The sequence below is a fragment of the Propithecus coquereli genome, unplaced genomic scaffold (genome assembly GCF_000956105.1).
Source record: "Propithecus coquereli isolate 6110/MARCELLA unplaced genomic scaffold, Pcoq_1.0 Scaffold235, whole genome shotgun sequence".
Taxonomy (NCBI): Eukaryota; Metazoa; Chordata; class Mammalia; order Primates; family Indriidae; genus Propithecus; species Propithecus coquereli.
In genome coordinates this window covers 1,905,457-1,925,024 of record NW_012147897.1, presented here as the reverse complement: position 1 = coordinate 1,925,024, position 19,568 = coordinate 1,905,457, and the positions used below count along the sequence as shown (strand labels likewise).

The 19,568-nt window shown below is 40.5% G+C and overlaps 1 protein-coding gene across 1 annotated transcript in view; it reads right to left on the bottom strand.

The window, feature by feature from the left end:
* Positions 1-19,568, bottom strand: part of RNF121 (ring finger protein 121) — an 80,893-nt gene that overhangs the window by 60,397 nt on the left and 928 nt on the right. The gene's annotated exons all lie outside the window — the stretch shown is intronic.

Genomic DNA, 19,568 nt, shown 5'->3' with positions numbered 1-19,568 from the left:
ACCAGCAGCATGTGAGGGTTCTAATTTCTCCACATCCTTTGCAAGACTTGTAATTTCTTTTTGATTAAAGCATCCCAGTGGATATGAAATGGTATCTCAATGTGGTTTCAAGTTTCCATTTCCCTGATGGCTAATGATGTCGAGCATCTTTTTACATGTTCTTTGGCCATTTGTATATCTTCTTTGGAAAAAAATCTATTCATATCCTTTGTCCATTTTTTTTTAAAAGACAGGGTCTCACTGTGTTGCCCAGGCTGGAGTGCAGTGGCAATTACCAGCCACAATCATTGCACACTACAGCCTCAAACTCCTGGGCTCAACAATCCCTCTGCCTCAGCTTCACAAGAAGCCAGGACTACAGGTGCACACCACCATGCCCAGCTTTATTGGGCTATTTATCTTTTTATTGTTGAATTGTAAAAGTTCTTTATATATTCTGAATACAAAGTCTCTTATCCAATATATGACTTGTAAATATTTTCTCCCATTCTGTGGGCTATCTTTTCACTTTCTTGATGGTGTCTTTTGAAGCACAGAAGTTTTTAATTTTGATGAAGTCCAATTTCTATATTTTTTCTTTCATTGCTTGTGCTTTGGGTGTCATATCTAAGAAACCATTGCCTAATCTGGCCATGAAGACTTATGCCTATGTTTTCTTCTAAGAGTTTTATAGTTTTTTTAAGGTCTTTGGTCCATTTTGAGTTAATTTTTTTTACACAGTATGAGGCAGAGATCCAACTTCATTCTTTTGCATGTGGCTATCCAGTTGTCCCAGCATCATTTGTTAACAACACTACTCTTTACTCATCTGTACTGATTCTTCACATTGGCACTTTACCCTCCAACATGGTACATCACCCTCATTTTCTACATCTTCTTGAGTGTCCCCACAGCTCTATAAATTTTGCTGACGGACTCTCAGAAAAGACTAAAAGATATCTAGAAAACTGTTTCTAACACACACACACACACACACACACACACACCCCCCCAAACACAAGTACCTCTGAAGCTATCCGTGAGGTTTGATACATTTATTCATTTATTCAATTCCCATTTTAGGTACTCCTATTCTAAACATGCAGGTCCTGGATTAGGCATGGAGATATGGAGGTGAACCAAACTTTTCCCCTGCCCTCGAGAAAACAGACAGAAAATAATTAAGCTCTTTTAAAAGCAGGAATTTACTCAGCCCAGGAAGCACAATCATTTCCATTTTACAGAAGGCACAGATGAGATATAAAGCAGAGAAATGACTTATCAAAAATCATGGTGATTGGGGGCTGAAGGAGGAATGCCGGGGAGAAGGCCACAGAACTTCAGAGAGAAACCAGCATCAGGGCTTAAGGCTTCAAGCAGCCAAGCCAATGACCAGTTGTCAGAAGGTCCTGCCAGGGCCGCATTACAATTTTCATGGATCCTAGACATTTTTGCCTCTGTGAATCCCTTCTGTAAAATATATACATACGTGTGTGTGTGTGTGTGTGTGTGTGTGTATATATACATGTGTGTGTGTGTGTGTATATATATATATATGTAAAAAAAATACATTTTACTACTGCATTGGCATAAGGATGTATAATCCAAATTGCATTATATCCACTTTTTTTTCTGATTTTAAAAGAAATTAAAACATTTTTGTGAGCCCCTGGGCACTGTGTCTACTGTAATAATGGATAAGTCAGTCCTGGGCCCTGCTATCTCCTCACAGCTACAGATTAAGTGTTCTTTCCTCAGCTGCCAAGTCACATTGCTGCTTCTGAGACTCTCTTCTCTACTGGGTCTATCTGATCAAGCAGAATGAGGCTTAGATGCACACTAAATCTCACATTGCCTAAATCCATACAAAAAGTAACCTCAACCATATAAACATAAGCACTATAGAGCACTTTGACAATAGCATGTATTCTGTGTTTAAGGGTTTAGACCTATTCATGAATGATCAAACCAACCAAAAAAATAGACACATCACTGACCTACAAATGTCAAAGTCATAGAAAGAATGTGCCTGGCATCTTAAAGGTACCCAATAAACATTTGTTCATTCATTCATTCATTCAATCACAAGACAAGCATAAAACAAAGTCTCTCCCCTTATAAAACTTACCTTCTAATGCAGAAGATAATAAATATGTAAATACATACATATATGAAATAATTTCTTGTAGCAGTGCTATAAAAAATAAAGCAGAATAAGGAAAAAAAGAGTGAAAACAGGGGCTATTTTGTTGCTACATATGGACACTCTGGTTTCCCCAACAAGTTTCCAGCACCAGGTAGGTGGAATGATAGGCAGAATGGACAGTGACACTTAGTCCATGTGGTATGTCTTATTTCCTTGGGTTTTATCTCACTCCCAGTTTCCACCCCAAGAAATGACTTCAGGGCAAGAACTATCCCCTCCTGAGTAAAGAGAAAAATAATTGTAGATCCTAATCTGATAAAGCTCTTTACTTGCTATATGCCAACAAATAGAGCACTTTCCTCTATCCCTCAGTTTCCACATCTATAAAATGAGAGGGTTGGCTTAGATGACTAACTTTCAAGGTCCCTTAAGCTAAAATGGTATAATTCATACCAAATCTGTCTAACTCTAAAACTTTGGAGTAGGCTACAATATTTTGGCCTTCAAAACTGCCATAGTGTCCTTGGTTACCATAGAAGTAAAAGCAAAATGTCTTTAATGTAGTAAAGTATAACTGGATGCTACCAAATTAAATCAATAAATCAAGTGACTACCATATGCATACACCAGGAATATCCATCACTCCGAGGATGGCCTCTCATCCTCGCTTCAAGTACTTGCTAACTAAAAAGCATGCTAAACTCTAAAACCTTATCCACTACCTCTTTGGCTGAGCAATCCAGCTTTTCATACATCTCAGTTGATCCTTCCACATTAAAGACTGATCAACCACATGGCTAGAAATGGCATTCTTTCACAAAACATTAGAGATGAATAAGCCCAATCTTTGCCCTTGATTTATCCATAGTCCAGGGAGTGGGAGGAGACATGCTATTAAACATAATATGATAAGGGTAACCAAATGCTGTGTAAGCCTCACAGACAGGAAAGATTAGCTAGCCCATGAACCTGGCAGGAACACAGCACAACCACCAGGCTGGCTGCCTTTATCTGGGTAATTAGGATAACAAGTAAAGTCCAGCGGTTCACAGGCTACCCACATTCGTAGCTCCCCATTCTCCTCTCATTCACATACTTCCCCAACTCCTTAGCTTTGTGAAGAATTCAAGGCTAATAAATCAAAGTGGAACCACCTCACCTTTCAGACCTCCAAGGTTATAAATCATCTGGGGATCATACAGACATTGGATATGCTTAGCCAAATTTTAAGGCCTGACATGAGCAGCACACTGGGCAGTGAAGTGAAAGTAGATGCTGCCTGCCCTTGATGACCTTACCCCTTCTACCATCAGCAGAAAGCATATCCTCCAAGCCAGTTGAGTTGAGAAACTTTTTTATTTAAATTTTTCAAATTTGGAGGCACCTAAAATTTGTTTCTTTGGTTCTTCAATTCCTATCCCACCAAATTAATATTTCTCAGTCTGCCTTTCTCCCCACCTGGCCCTCCTCTCTCACTCTTTCCTATATACACACCAGCTTCCCATACACTCTAAACTTTCCTATTCATCCTTAAAGACTCAATCCAGATGCCATCTCCTCCAGAAACTCCTCCAGAGCAGAACTATCCTCTACGAACTCCTAAGGCCTTTACAGCCTGGACTGTTCATGTGCTGATCATATCTACCCATGTATATGACATCTCCCTTGAATTTTTCATTGCCATACTGCCTTAGTTCAGACTTTATCCCTTGCTCTTTCTTGGACAATGATATTGGCCTCTAAAGTGATATCCCTAACTCTAACCTTGTCAGCAGACATTCGTAACATATGAGCAGCCAAAATGATCTTTAGCAGACACGTAGCTGACCGCATCCTCCTCCTACTTTGATAAACTTTCATGACTTTCTATTGCCTTTGGGTTAAAGTTCAAACTCCTTAGGAGAACACACAAGGGACTTCACAATCTGGCCCAACCAACTCCTTTATCTTACCACTCCTTACCAAATGGCTTATACTATAGCCACACTGAACCACCTACCATTCTAAACTAACATGCCCTTTTCTTTCATCCCTCCAAGCTCTGGCTGCTGCTGTCTTTTCTCCCTAGAATTCTCTCCTCACCTTCACTGTCTGGCTCAATTGTTAGTTTGTTTGTTTGTTAATTAATTTATTTATTTTTGAGACAGAGTCTTGCTCTGTTGCCTGGGCTAGAGTACCGTGGCATCAGGCTAGCTCACAGCATCCTCAAACTCCTGGGCTCAAGCAATCCTTCTGCCTCAGCCTCCCAAATAGCTGGGACTACCTGCATGTGCCACCATGCCCAGCTAATTTTTTCTATATATTTTTAGTTGTCCAGATAATTTCTTTCTATTTTTAGTAGAGACGGGGTCTCACTCTTGCTCAGGCTGATCTTGCACTCCTGACCTTGAGCGATCCTCCCGCCTCGGCCTCCCAGAGCGCTAGGATTACAGGCGTGAGCCACCACACCCGGCCTGTTAGTATATTTAAAATAAAATGCAACCATCTTATTTTAAATCATTTCCATCACTCTAAAAAAAAACCCCTCATTCTCATTTGCTGACTGCTCATTCTCACCCTCAGACACTGGCAACCACTAATCTACTTTACATTTTCACAGATTTGCCTTTTCTGGACCTTTCATAAAAATGAATTCATTCAATATGTCATCTTCCGTGACTGTCTTCTTTCCCTTAGCATGTTTTCAAGGATCACCCATGTTATAGAATGTATCAGTAGTTCACTTCTTTTCTTACTAAATAATATTCCATTGTATGGATATACACATTTAACTATTCATCAGTTGGCGGACATCTGGGTTGTTTCTACTTTTTGGCTATTATGAATAATGTTGCTATGAACACTTGTGTATAAATTTTTTTGTGAACATTTTTTATTTCTCTTATACACCTAAGGGTAGAACTGCTCGGTCATATGATAACTCTATGCTTAACCTTTTGAGGAACTGCCAGACTATTTCCATAGCAGTCCACCAGCAGTGTATGAGAGTTCCAATTTCTACACATGCTTGTCAACACTTGTTATTCTCTGTCTTTTCTGTACAGCATCCTAGTGGGTGTGAAGTGATTACTGTGGTTTTGACTCGCATTTCTCTGGTGGCTAACGATGCTGAACATCTTTTCACATGCTTATTGTCTATATTTTCTTTGGAGGAAAGTCTATTCAGATCTTTTGCCCATTTTTTATTGGGTTATTTGTCTTTATATTGTTGACAGTTATAAGAGTTATGTAAGAGTTCTTTATATATTCTGTAAACAAATCCTTCATTAATATATGAATTTCAAATATTTTCTCCCATTTAGCCATCCTAGTGAGTGCGAAATGGTCCAAGGATCATTTGAATCTTATTTATCTTTGTATTTCAGAGAACTAGCACAATCTGACACACTGTATGTGTTCGATAAATGTTAGATGGATGTTAAATAATATTAACTGCTTTAAAGACAAGGATAATTGCTTATTCTGCATCCCCCTCACACTTCACACCTAGTACTAGAAACAAAGCAAATGCTTGGGAAACACTCAGACATTGAGTAATTAATTCTCTCTTAATCCTCCCTTGCACAGTGGGAATGATGCTGCAGAAAAACTCAGAGAACTGGGAAAGCCATCTGAAACCAATAGAACTTACCTGTTTATACATTGCTACTACCATTCACCCCAGAAACAGCTACTGCTCTCTATGGGAATGAAGCAACTTCTGTATAAACCATCCCTGCAGAGGCCTACACTATGAGTAGCTACCAAAATGCCCCATCACTGTGTCAATAAAAATAAATAAGGAAAACTGGCCCCCTCCCTCCATTCCTTTTGCCAGTGGAAGATATCAAAAACATGGGAGAGTCATAAGCTATGTTCATTTATCAACAGCAGTGAATAATACTTTCATTCTGCTGAAAGTGCCCTTTCTACTCCTTAAGGACCTCAGAACTTGATCCAGAAGAGAGGAGACAGGTTGGCATCTGGACCACATCAGAGATGTGGAGCAAAGATGATCCATCCTAGTGGCTGCTAAGTTAAAAGTGACTCTTCCTTGTAAGATAAATACTAACATGAAACCCTACTTGATCATTAGTAGCCAATGGTAAATACTTTCCAAATTTAACACAGCATACAGCTAGGAATGAAGGAAGCTTTGGGGAGAAGGAAAAACTGAAGTTCATGGCTGGTGGTACCAGAAGGCCTAGATCAATGGGACAGAAAATATCTCTACCATCCCTTCCTTCTTTTCTAATGACTCAAGCTACAAACTTAATCCGGGCCCTTGAACTTCAAGCCATTCTCAAGTCACTGTGTCACCCAAGTTCAAAATCTTCTGGTGTCCCAATGCTGCCTATAAGAGAAAGAAATAACTCCTCAGTAAGCTACACAATGCCCTCCATGAATGCTCCGAGAGTGAGCTCTTGGGACCACAAAAGGTCATGATCTGACCCCAGTCTGCCTTTCCAGTTTTACCTTCCTTTGCTCCCCACTCCTTCGGTACTTAACATATGCTTCCCTGCAGCATATATAATACCCCAGAAATTATGTGCACTTTTTAATTAGATATATCTGGAAGCCCTACTTGCCTGGATTAAGGCAAATTTTCTGTGCCCCTTTGGTCTATTCTCCATTTCTGCCCTCAGAGTGATTTTTTTAATAAGCAAATCTGATCCATGTCATTCACGTAAGTTCTTAAAGCTCTTCCATAGCTAATCATCAACTACACATAAAAATCCAAACTCCTTCATGTTATCACATCTGCCTCCCTTTCCAGTCACCCTACTTTATCATCACTCTCCATCTTCGACTCCAATGCTCCAATAATACTGCATGCAGCTCCCTGAAGGTGCCATTCTCTCTCTCACCTCCCACCTTGCACATGTTGCTCCTCCTGCCTAGCGGGCCCTTCCCTTCTTTCTTTAGCTGGTTAATTTCTAGTCATCTTTCACACTCAGCTTAGGCGTTACTTTTCATAGGGAGCCTCCCCTGATCCTTGGCCTGCCATTTTTTGTGCTCTCAGAGATCTCTTCATTTCTTCATATTAAAGCAGTTATTACATCTGTTTACTAGACTGACTTATTTACTACTCTACGAGCAACCCGAGGGCAGGGCCTATGTCTTTGTTATCCCTCACATTTAATACAGTACCTTGGTAAATGTGCAGTATTTGTTTGATGAATGGATAGCTTCATTATTATTTTAAAGCTGACAGCATTGCCTTACTGATTTGTCACAGACAATAGTTGTCTGGCAGAGCTAGGATAAAAAGCCAGATATTAGGCTGGGCATGGGGAATCAAATCCATAATCCTAGCACTTTGAGAGGCTGAGGCCGGAGGATTGCCTGAGCTCAGGAGTTCGAGACCAGCCTGAGCAAGAGCAAGACCCCATTTCTACTAAAAAATAGAAAAATTAGCTGGGCATCATGGTGCATGCCTGTAGTCCCAGGTACTTGGGAGACTGAGGCAGGAGGATCGCTTGAGCCCAGGAGTTTGAGGCTGCAGTGAGCTAGATGACACTACTGCATCCACTCGGGGAGACAGAAAAAAGGCAGATATTCAGAGTCCCAGACCAATGTCCAGACCTCTCCCCTGAGCTCTGAGTTCGTATTTCCAACTGCCTAACTAACATGGTGCCTAATAGCACCATGGTGATGCCATTTACTCAAGTCAAAGCAAATCCAATCCACCAGCAAGTCCTGTAGGCTCTACCTCAAAACAAAAACATATTCTAAATTCATCCACTGTTTCTATCTTCTTTGCTACTCCCTGTTATGGTGTGAGTGTTTGTTTTCCCCCAAAATTCAAATGTTGAAACCTAATTTCCAATACAATAGTGTAAGAGGTGGAGCCTTTAGGAGGTGATTAGGTCATGAGGGCGGAGCCCTCACAAATAGGAACATGAGGGAGCCTGTTCATCACTTCCACCTTGTGAGGACACAGCAACAAGGCACACCGTCTTTGAAGCAGAGTCCTCGCCAGACACCAAATCTGCTGGCACCTTGATCTTAGACTTCCCAGCTCCAGAACTGTGAGAAATTTCTGTTGTTTATAAATTACCCAGTCCAAAGAATTCTTTTATAGCAGCCCAGAAGGACTAAGACACCCCCAACTCCAAAACACTATCATCTCTCATCTGGACTACCACAGTAGCCTCTTAGCCCTCTCCTCGAGGGACCCCCTATAATCCATTCTCCTCAAAGCAGCCAGAAAGATCTGTTAAAAAATGTAAATCAGCTCACCTCATTTCCATTTTTAAAATCAATCAAAATCTTCTCACTGTACTCTCAATAAAATTCAACATGTATAACAGCATCTACAAGGCCTTACAGATCTGACTCCACCAGACTCCCTGACCTCAGACAGCACTATTTTCCCACTGACAACCATGATCCAGTCACACTGGCCTTTTTGTTCCCAGGACATGCCTGGCTCACTCCTATTAATTTGTGCTTCCTTCTCCCTCCATTTGAAACATTATCTGCTTCCAAATCTTATAACTGCTAGGTCTTCATAATTCAGGTCTTGATTCAAATACCACCACCTCTTCAGAGGCTTTCCCTAACCACCCTATCTAAAGCAGCCCTTCTCTACTCATCTATCATATTACCCTACTTTTCTCAAAACACTTATCACCACCTGGAGTTATCTTGTTTATTTGTTACTTATTTATTATCTGCTTTCCCCTATTAGAAAGTAAATTGTACAAGAGTAAGGACCATGGTTATCTTATTCATTGCTGAAATTACTGAGACCTAGAGCAATGTCTGACATATTGAAGTCACAAGTATTTGAAGAAGGAAAGAATGAATGAACAATGCAGACTACATAATTAATAAATGCTTGCTGAATGTGTGAGTAAATGAATTAGGGAGAGATATAGAAAGGGCAAAACACAAATAAGTGGAAGCACTGCTATTTAATTTTTATAGTTGTTCACTTATCTCCACCCTCACTGCCTCTGCTCAACCTCAGGTTCAAATGATCTCTCTCCTAAACTACAACAGTATGTCCTAACTGGTTTCTCCTTTCTCCAACCTGATCCCTCCCAAAAATAACTTCCGAACTTTGACCAGACTTTATCATTCTGAGACATGGATCTGAATGTGTTACTCCTCTGCTCAAAACTCTTCAGTGGCTCCCTAAAGCCCAAGTTTCTTAGCACAGTGTTACAGAGGCCTCTCCAGCCTCATTACTCACTGCTATCCCCTCACATTTAAACTAAACTCCAGTCATACAGAACTTCCTCCATTTCCCAGAACACTTCATGCTGTTTAATGTCTCCAAACCCTTGCGTATCTTTTCATTTTGCTGGACCACTCTTCCCTACCTCACAGACTTTGACTATCTATTGAACTCAAACTTAATCCTCAAAAACCGACAACCATCTTCATTGTTGTCTTTAAGGATTCCCCAAGCAGAGTTAATCACTCCCTGTTTTGTGTCACCCCAGTACTTAACACACACGTACACTATACTACAACTATCTGTTTCCATGTCTGTTTTACCGCACAAGACCATGAGCCCCCTGACAGCAGGAGCCACGTCTTCATCTTTGTGTCCCCAGCACAGTATCTGGTATGTATAAGCAATCAATAATTGATGACTGAAGGAATGAATAAACATATCTAAACTCCTCAGCCTGGCATTCAAAGTCAACTTCTTGTTGGCCCCAACATACCTTTTTAGATTTAGCTTTTACTCTTCTCTTACTAATCCTTAAACTGATCCCCAAATACATCCTTGTTTCTCAATATTTACTTGGGGATTTCATTCTTGATGCTCTCTCTCAAATGAAATCAAAATCACCCATGAAGGCCCAACTCAAATGGTTCCCTCTCCATGAAGTCTTCCCTAACTATACCAATGAGAAGGGATTGCTTTCCCCATAGCACTTTGTTTCTTCTACTGAAAAAATACTTAGTACTTCTTATTTTATAATTATAGGCACTAACTTTTCAACTGGACTACAGTCCTATTTTTCTAACTGGATTTTAAGTTCCTTGAAGGTAAGAAACACGATTTAGCATCTTATTTCTCAACTCAAATCCCTAACATAGTGACTTGCACAAAGCAAGCAGTTATGAATAAATGTTTTATTAGTGGAGAATAATATCCTTAAGGATTAGAGATTTCATAAGTTTATTCCTTCATATATGTGCTTTTACCTTGGCCTAAACTGGCCTCCTATCCACACAGTAAACTTTTAAGAATCAGCCTAAATGTCATATCCTGTCTGAAGTCTTCCCTATTGCTCCCGAATATGCTTAAGCACTCCTGTATACTTGTGGTATCTTGTATATAACTCATAAGTCTACTCGTCAAACTATACTGTCATCATTACTTGATGGGTTCTTCTCCCCACTGGACCATAAACTCTTTTGGAGCAGAGACAGTCTCTTTATCCACTTATGAATTCCACAGACCAAATAAAGCACCTGGCATTTAAGGCACAATAAATATATGGTGAATTTTGAAAATAGCGAATCCATGTTATAGCATACACTAACAATGGTGCTATTATGGCAAGTCATATCTCCAGGTTCAAATCCCAACTCCGGGCTGGGCGCAGTGGCTCACGCCTGTAATCCTAGCACTCCAGGAGGCCAAGGCGGGAGGATCACTTGAGGTCAGGAGTTTGAGACCAGCCTGAGCAAAAGCAAGACAAGACCCTGTCTCTACCAAAAACAGAAAAAATTAACTAGGCATGGTAGTGCACACCTGTAGTCCCTGCTCGGGAGGCTGAGGCAGGAGGATCACTTGAGCCCAGGAGTTTGAGGCTGCAGTGAGCTATGATGATGCCACTGTACTCTACTCAGAGTGACAGAGTAAGACTCTGTCTCAAAAAAAAAAAAAAAAAAAAAATCCCAGCTCCACTTACAGGCTATGCAAACTTGAATAAATTACTTCTCTGTGTCTCAGTTTTTCTCATCTGGAAAATGGAGATAATAATAGTAATTATTATTAAAAAAACAAAATTAGCTTTTCTTCTTCCCATTAGCAGACTGAGGTGATCTGTAAAATGGTTCACTATTAACATGACCGAGAAAAACCCCACAAAATCACGCAAATCAACAGGTTCAAATCTTCATGTTCACTTTAAGAACACCCATGAAATTGTCCAGGCCATCAAAAAGCCACCAAGCATCTGAAAGATGTCACTTTACAGAAGCAATGTATACCATTCTATCATTATAATGGTGAAGTTGGTAGGTGCACCTAGGCCAAACAGTAAGGCTGAACACAAAGTCAGTGGCATTGAATTTTTACTGCACATGCTTAAAAATGCAGAATAATGCTGAACTTAAGGGTTTAGATGTAGATGATTTTCTGGTCATTGAACACATCCAGGTGAACAAAGGACCCAAGATACACTACATACTTACAAGCTCACCCCTGCAACATTGAGATGATCCTTACTGAAAAGTAAACAAACCCTAAACCAAAAGAAGTAGTTATACAGAAGAAAAAGATATCCCAGAAGAAACTGAAGGAAAAAAATGCACAGCAGGAGAATAAATTCAGCATACAATGAATATAAATAAAAGTTTAAATAAAGAGTGAAAAGAGTTAATACATATAAAATGCTTAGCTCAGTGCCTGGCTCACAGCATGCACTAAAAAAGTTCGCTATTATTGGCTGGGCATGGTGGCTCATACCTGTAATCCTAGCACTTTGGGAGGCCCAGGCAGAGCATCGCTTGAGGCCAGGAGATTGAGGTTGCAGTGAGCTATGACGGCACCACTGCACTCTAGCCCAGGCAACAAAATGAGACCCTGACTCAAAAAAAAAGAGAAGAATGGTTAGCTATTACTGTTATCATGAGAATAGGAGGCGAAAAGATTGTTTTTGCAGGGCACTAAATGACCAGCTCTGAAGTGGTTAGGCTCAATCCTATGGGCAAGAGGGGAGTAAAATGTCATATTAGTTTTCTAAAGAACAGACTGCATTGTTACTGATAACACCCTGTGAAAGAAGGACAAAAAGAACAAAAACCTTGGCAGAGCTTATGCCCACTGCTTCCCCTTTCCCCAGTTTCTCCTTAGCTGCCCTGGGCCAAAAACCCCATGGCCATGACCAAGCATCCTCTTGGGAAAGCTACACGTTAGAGGGAACTAATGAGTTTATGTTTACCTACAGATTTTTCTCTGAGGAATAAGGAGATAACAAATGATTTCAAGAAGGGAAAACAAAGAAAGAAAGTAGAGATGAGAAATGACACTAGATGGATTACCTAGGGTTGGCTTCCATGGAGTAAGCTGTTAAGCCAAATAGCCCCAGGTGTACTAGGCCTACATTCCCCAGAGGCATTCTCTGGCAGTGCTTGTCAGAGTTACAAAGAAGCAGAATCTGGAAAAAGGTACCATGAAGACTAAAAAGTTGAAGCAATACATAAAAAAGAATTTTAGCCCAATCTGAAGAACACTGCAACAGAAGTATTCAAAGAGGGAACAGGCTAACCATGGAATGATAAGCTGCCTACCATCAGAGAGGTTTAAATACAGACTGGGTGACCACTTTCTGGGGATGCTCAACATGGATGGATGGACTAGATTTAAGATTCAAGTTCAATAAACATTTGAATACCTACTCTATGCTAGCCACTATGCAAGTTTAGATGTTGAGTACGTAGAGAGGAGAAATCATATGGTTCTGTCCCCTCCGGGAGTTCACTGCCTAATGGGGGAGACAAACAATACAACACGGTAAGTGCTGACAGAAATCTGTACAGGGCGCTATGGGAACAGAAAACAGGTCTTCAGATTCTGTGCTTATGAATCACTGGTAAGAAGTGATGTGGCATTAATTAAAAATTAAAATGCTTAAGCAGTTTATAAGCAAATACTAGCAAGGGCTATTGTGTTATTTCCAGAACAGAGAGTAAGCATGTTGGTCAACCTTTGTGAGTTATTCAATATTTCCTTTATCCTGAGCAAAATCCACACCTAGAAGCATTCTCATTTATTCAGTAAATATGTTGCTATCTGCTATGTGTCAAGCACTGAGGAACATACAAAGATGAAAAAGATAGTCCCTGCAGGAAGGTGTTAAAACATTCCTCTTCATCTTTCCTTGCCTTCTCTCCTACCCCTCTTTACCGACCAGATGACACCTTAAATTCCTTCTGGAAGTAGATGAGTTATTAAGCCATAAAGTTAGTAAAAAATGTAACCTGCAAAAAGCAAGGGTGAGCTTGGGATGGTGGGTGTTGTAACTGGAAACCAAGTGGGAATCTGCAAGGCTATCTGCCTGAGTATGAGACCATGACTGCATTCCAAAGGCAAAGGTGATGGAATTGGAGCTTGTATGTAATAAGCCTTTTTGTCTATTCCTTGCCCATCACCAGTTTTTCTTCTGTCATCCCAATATTATTAGCACAGATTACTGAATAATTATTCCCTCATTCATTCATTCACTAGTACTTACTGAATACCTGATAGGAGTTATAGGAAACACAAGGCAAAGTAAAACACTGGGATCCAGGACTTTCAAAGTTGCAAGAGACCTCAAAAGTTACCTAATCTAGCCCGGGCGCGGTGGCTCAGGCCTGTAATCCTAGCACTCTGGGAGGCTGAGGCGGGTGGATCGCTCAAGGTCAGTTCGAGACCAGCCTGAGCGAGAGCAAGACCCCGTCTCTACTAAAAATAGAAAGAAATTATCTGGACAACTAAAAATATATATATAGAAAAAATTAGCCAGGCATGGTGGCGCATGCCTGTAGTCCCAGCTACTCGGGAGGCTGAGGCAGGAGGATTGCTTGAGCCCAGGAGTTTGAGGTTGCTGTGAGCTAGGCTGAAGCCACGGCACTCTAGCCCCGGCAAGAGTGAGACTTTGTCTCAAAAAAAAAAAAAAGCCACCTAATCTAAAGCTATCATTTCATAGATGAAGAACTGAAGTACAGAGAGACTGGAATCTTTCCTGAGTTCATATATTCATACATTTATTGAGTCATATACTCTATGCCAGGTACCAGGGATATAAGAATGAATAGAGCTTTCAAGGAGAACACAGTCTGGTGGGAAAGACAGAGAAATATCATGATCCCTGCCAGATCAGCTGTGGAAATGAAGTCCCACCTTTACATAGTAGAAATGTCTAGCGTAGAATAGGATGGGAAGTATATAGTACTCATACTGCCCAGAATGGTTAAGAGCACAGGTGCTGGAGCAGTCTTGGATTTCAACACCAGTTCTGTCACTTACCTAGGTGTATGATGTTGGGCAAGTTACTTAAATTCTCTATGCCTCAGTTTCCACATCTGTAGAATGGGGATAATAATAATAATAGTACCTATCTTATAAGGCTGTGGTATTAAATTAGATTATGCATCTAAAACACTTGGCAAAGGATGTGGCACAGCACTCTTGCAGCACTCTTTCCTGCTGAGGCCTGGCCTCAGAGTCCTTCCCAAAACAGCCTTCTAAGCATCTATTACCAGTGGGCTGTCTCTGAGATAAAATCTGCTGAAATTCCCAGCCTAGAATCTGGGTCTACTGTTTACTATTCTAGTGTTTTGTTTTGTTTTTTCCTACTACACTGTGCTTACCACTCATTTTACATGCCTAAAAAAATCCAAAGAGTCAGATAGCCAAGATTAAACTTCAGTCACTCATGCCTCAATCCCTCAATAAAATCTTGGTTTGGACCAAGAATCCCTAGAGAAGAAAATCCCTGGAAACAAGGAACACTTACCAAATGTCTATAGGGAGAGACCCACAGGAGGAAAAACAAACAAACAAAAACAAAACAGTAATTACTGCTTTGAACAAGCAAGAGATAGTAACTTCTACAGCCTGCGTGCTAGGGACTTACCAACCTCCGTGGGAACAGATTTGACGTTGATTGCCACTTCCCCTCGATGTACCCACTGCACCTACTCCACTATTACAGTGCCTGCGCCATGTTTTTGCACTTATTTATCAGTCTCTCTCTACCCATACTAGTCTGTGAACTCCTTGAGGGCAATTATCACACTTTATCCATCTTGGTATTATCAGGCATATCACAGAGCCTGGCACACAGAAGGTGCTTTAGAAGTTTGATGACTAAATTGTTAAATGAAGGAACAAAATTACACAGAGAAAACCATAAAAGGCAGGGAAAAATGATACCAGTGTAGATCTAAAGAAGCGAGCCTTAGGGTAGAACCTGAAAGGACAGGTGACATTTGGAAAGGCACAGAGGGAAAAGAAAGGTATTCTAGGCAGACAAGGCAGCACCAACAAAACCTGGCAGTAATCAGAAACACAGTACACAGTATATTAGAGCAAGAACTTGAGACATGATTTAGCCCAATAATTCAATCCTCACAGGGATGTTGTAAACATTTAGTAAAAAAAGCGTACACTACTAAGCAGAGGAGCTAGCACATCACATTCACCAAATGGTAGACATTATTACTATTCTACTCAAAAATAATAATTATCAAATACTTACTGGGTGCCTACTGTATGTCAGAAACCATGTTGAGCAAAGGAAATACAATGTCTAGCAAGACAGACTTGGGCTCTCTCACGAAACTTACAAGTTTAGTGGAGAAGACATAGACAATTATAATAATGCTTGGTAGGGCTGGGCTAGGGAAAGTACAGGCGGGCTGAAGGAACATAAAGTAGGGTCACCCAATCAGTGGGCTGTAAGAAAAAGCCCCCTGGTTTTCAAAGTGTGGCTTCAAACACCGTAGGGGTTCTGTTTAGTCCCTTCCAGGACCACAAAGTTTCAAAGTGAGATTTTATTTGAATAAATAATTTCATGACTAAATAAAGGTTTAAAAACCACCAATCTAGTCCAATCTCCTTTTTTAAGGAGAGGTAAATTATTCACTTGAGGCAGTAATACTTCAAATTAGTTGCAGGCTGGGATACCTGCCTTTGAACTCTGGCTTGAAACTACTCCCTGATCTGTATGACATGACATCATTTTGGCAGATGAACAGGCATTGGGAGTGGACACATTCAGAACTCACAGGCTCTAGCCAGGCAGGCTGGCTGGCCCTAAATGGGTACTGAAGTGTTTTTCTACCTTAGTTCCCAAGCTAGCTCTCTGTGCCAAAAGGATGCCTGTAATTCTTCTCAGAGGTTGGTGAGCCACCCCTTTGAGGAGGCAATCACTGGCTCCAGGAGTAGATCAGCTTCTGGGCCTCCTAACTTTAGGTACCCACATTATCCTACAAATAGCTGTAAGCACACTGTGGTTTGGCGTGAGAAGCAGAACTGAGCTTAGCCAATCATCACATCCTGTTTAATACCCAGTCTGAGCGGGCTAGACCCATTTCCCATCTCCCTAACTACCAATGGGCTAATCATTCCTCCTGACCAGGGGTTCAGCAGAATCAAGTTATCAGTAAATTAAAGGACCTATATAGAAAAACCAATATTCTTTTGGTTAACCCCCATTTTGATCCTCTCAGAGATGAAATGCTGCTTTATGTTTTGAAAATGGAACTTTTGTATACAAAGAAAGGGGTAGTTTACTTTGGTAAGGTGAGTCTGCAGTTTGGGTCTTTAGACTGAGAGGAAACACTTTGGAAACATGGGTTTAAATATTAGTGACACCACTTCATAGTTGCAAGACCCCTGGCTTACATCAAATCCTCTGAACCTCAGCTTCCTCAATCATAAATGGGAAATACTAATAAAACCAACCTCACAAATGTGAGGCTCAAAAATGCTCTTTTGAATCACAGTCACTTATCAAATATGCTCTATCAATTTTTACATGAGATGACTGAGCCTATACAATTTTAAAGTACCTACCCCCCACAGCACAAATAGTAAACTAAGAAAAGGAACCCAGGTGCTCAGTATAGTACTGGGCTAAAGCTCAATATAGCATAGGCAGACCTGGATCAGAAACTGCACTCCCCCACTTGCAAACTGTGGAATCCTGGGAAAGTTTCTTAATCTCTCTAGCCTCAGTCTCCTCATTTTAAAATGCAATTACCACCATCTAACTCACAGAGCTGCTGTTAGTAATAAATGAGATATTGCAGTTAAAGGGCTTTAAACAGAGGCTGGCTTATGGCAAGGGCTCAATAAGCAGTAGTCTTTTTCTACTTGTAGCTCTTTTCCTAAGCCCTCTTTTCTATTTACCTCTCTAAACCAGGAAAAGCCATTAGCAAAGCCTAAATGGTCTCTCAACTTCTAGAGAAAGTAATAATGAAACCAGACAAAAAAAGAGGAAAAGAACATGAATGACATGCTATTCCAGACTATGTATCATCCTAATGGCATCTGATATTGGAAAACATATGTATAATATCCTGAGGAATAAACCAGCGTACATTCTTTCCAAAGAAGTAGAAATGTGCACCAACTCCATCTCAGCCAGGCTACCCATTACCCTTTCATAATCTGGGCTCCACAGCAGTCTACCAACGAAGCAGAAAGTGCTACAGGCAGGCAACTCTGATGTCACATGCAAATCACTGCTTTTTTTGTAAACTCAACCTTTAATTTTTCAGCTCGAACCCCTCTCTCATAAAGACTTCACTAACTTCCTCTAGCCAACTCAATGGCTTATCTCTTGTGCCCCACTGCATCTGTTACACATTTCCATTATATCAATTACCTGATATTGTAGTGCGCTATTTGCATGTCTCTTCACTAAATTGGTCAATATCCTGTCTTACTCATTTTTGAATTCTCAGTGCATGACACACAGTAGACACCTTCTCTTTCACAAGTTAAGGCTGCAAATAAACAGCGGGGGAGACATTAGTAGAAACTTGAATACAAAGGTTTGCCAGAGCAGAACTCTGTTTTGGACTGTTCCTGCTTTTCAGAGTTACTTTCTTAAACATACCAAAAAACACAACAGTCTGCACAGAATTTCCAGACAACAGATTATATTCTTTGTCAGGAAATGAAACAAGTAGCAAAGTTTCTGGGATGGATGCTAATGGTTTCATATAAAATTAACTTCTAGGCATGACACTCTGGAAAGTATACTACTAGAAGCTCTTAAGCTCTTAAAACAATAACACATTGACGGCCACACTAGAAAAAAATTCTTTACTTGGGGCCACAGTGTTTTATTATGAAAACAGAATAAAAACTTCAAAAACAAAACGATCCTTTCTAATGTAATGAAAAATTTATTTTTTTATTGTTTTCTGTACATGAATTATATGCAACTTGAGAAATAGTTCATGTAGCTCCCAAGGTGAAGAGACATGTGAGTTACATATGCTTAACGAGGCCCCGGGCTTAAAACTAGCTTGAGTTAAATACAACTCACATGGCAGTTAATGTGACAAAGAAAAAAAGCTAAGAAACAGAAAATGTCTTACATCAAAATTTTAAATTCTTTTCTCCTCTGCCAAAACTTGTGCTGTTTATCTCAATGAACCCTGATATATATATAACTAAACCTCTTTGAGAGAGATGTATGTAATTGTCTCAAAGGAGAGCCCATGACTAACAAACCATAAATAATAACTTCAGTATTTATCCTTTCCAAAGTGCTTTCCAATGTATCTCACTGAGCCAACTGTAATCACAGAAACTTAGAGCTAAAAGGGGTCTTAGAGGTCATTTTCACAGCCATGCCATTTAACCAACCAACTGGTATCCAAACATTGTTAGTCTTCAGTGATTAGGAGGCAGGGACTACAAGGCTGCTTTTAAAATTTCCCTGTGCTCTGATCTCTTCCCCCCACCGTAATGAGCCTAATTAGATAAACCAATTCTTCCAACTCAGCCCACCACCAAGCCAACAGTCTTTGCTTCCCAAGTCCCTTTCCCTGAACCTCATCCCCAATCCTCCCCACACCCCACACATAGCAAAGGGCCTCTAAGATTCTGACTCCTGAGAGATTCTACTGGTTCTACCTCTGACAATCAATCCCCATCCTCTATTCCTCTGTGCTGTCTCTGTCCAAATGCTGTCTTGTGCAAGACCATAAGCAACTCTAGGTATTAATGTCCCTCTGGCCTCAGAATCTCTTCCCTTTCCTTTCTCACCTCTCTCTCTCTGCTTCTCAGCCCTGTCCATTCATTTCTTTCAAACCCAACTTCTCCCTTTCTCCTAGTGATTCCTTCAGGGATCACTGGTAATTCAATACGCCAGTCCTTAAATGCCTATTAGATAGGTAAAGGGGACATACACCCTCAAGGAGCTCACCTTTGAGGAACTCATAAGTCTAGAGGGAGAAAGAAAGAAAGAGAGAGACAGAGAGAATTATTTATCCTTTAAGATTCAGCAATTCTGGGGAGGTTTCCCTAGCCCAAACTGAAGTGGTGCCCTCTTCTCAATGCCAGCGTTTTACCTCTGATACAATAACTAGTCTTCTTTTCTGTCTTCCACCACTAGACTCTGGGCTCTTGAGCACCTAGCCCAGGACCCAGTGCAAAGGTGATGCTTAATGTTTGTTAAATGAGCGAATGATGAATTCCGGTATATAATCAGTCATTCATCCATTCGTTCTTTCATTCGTTGACCAAAACTTTACTGACCACACA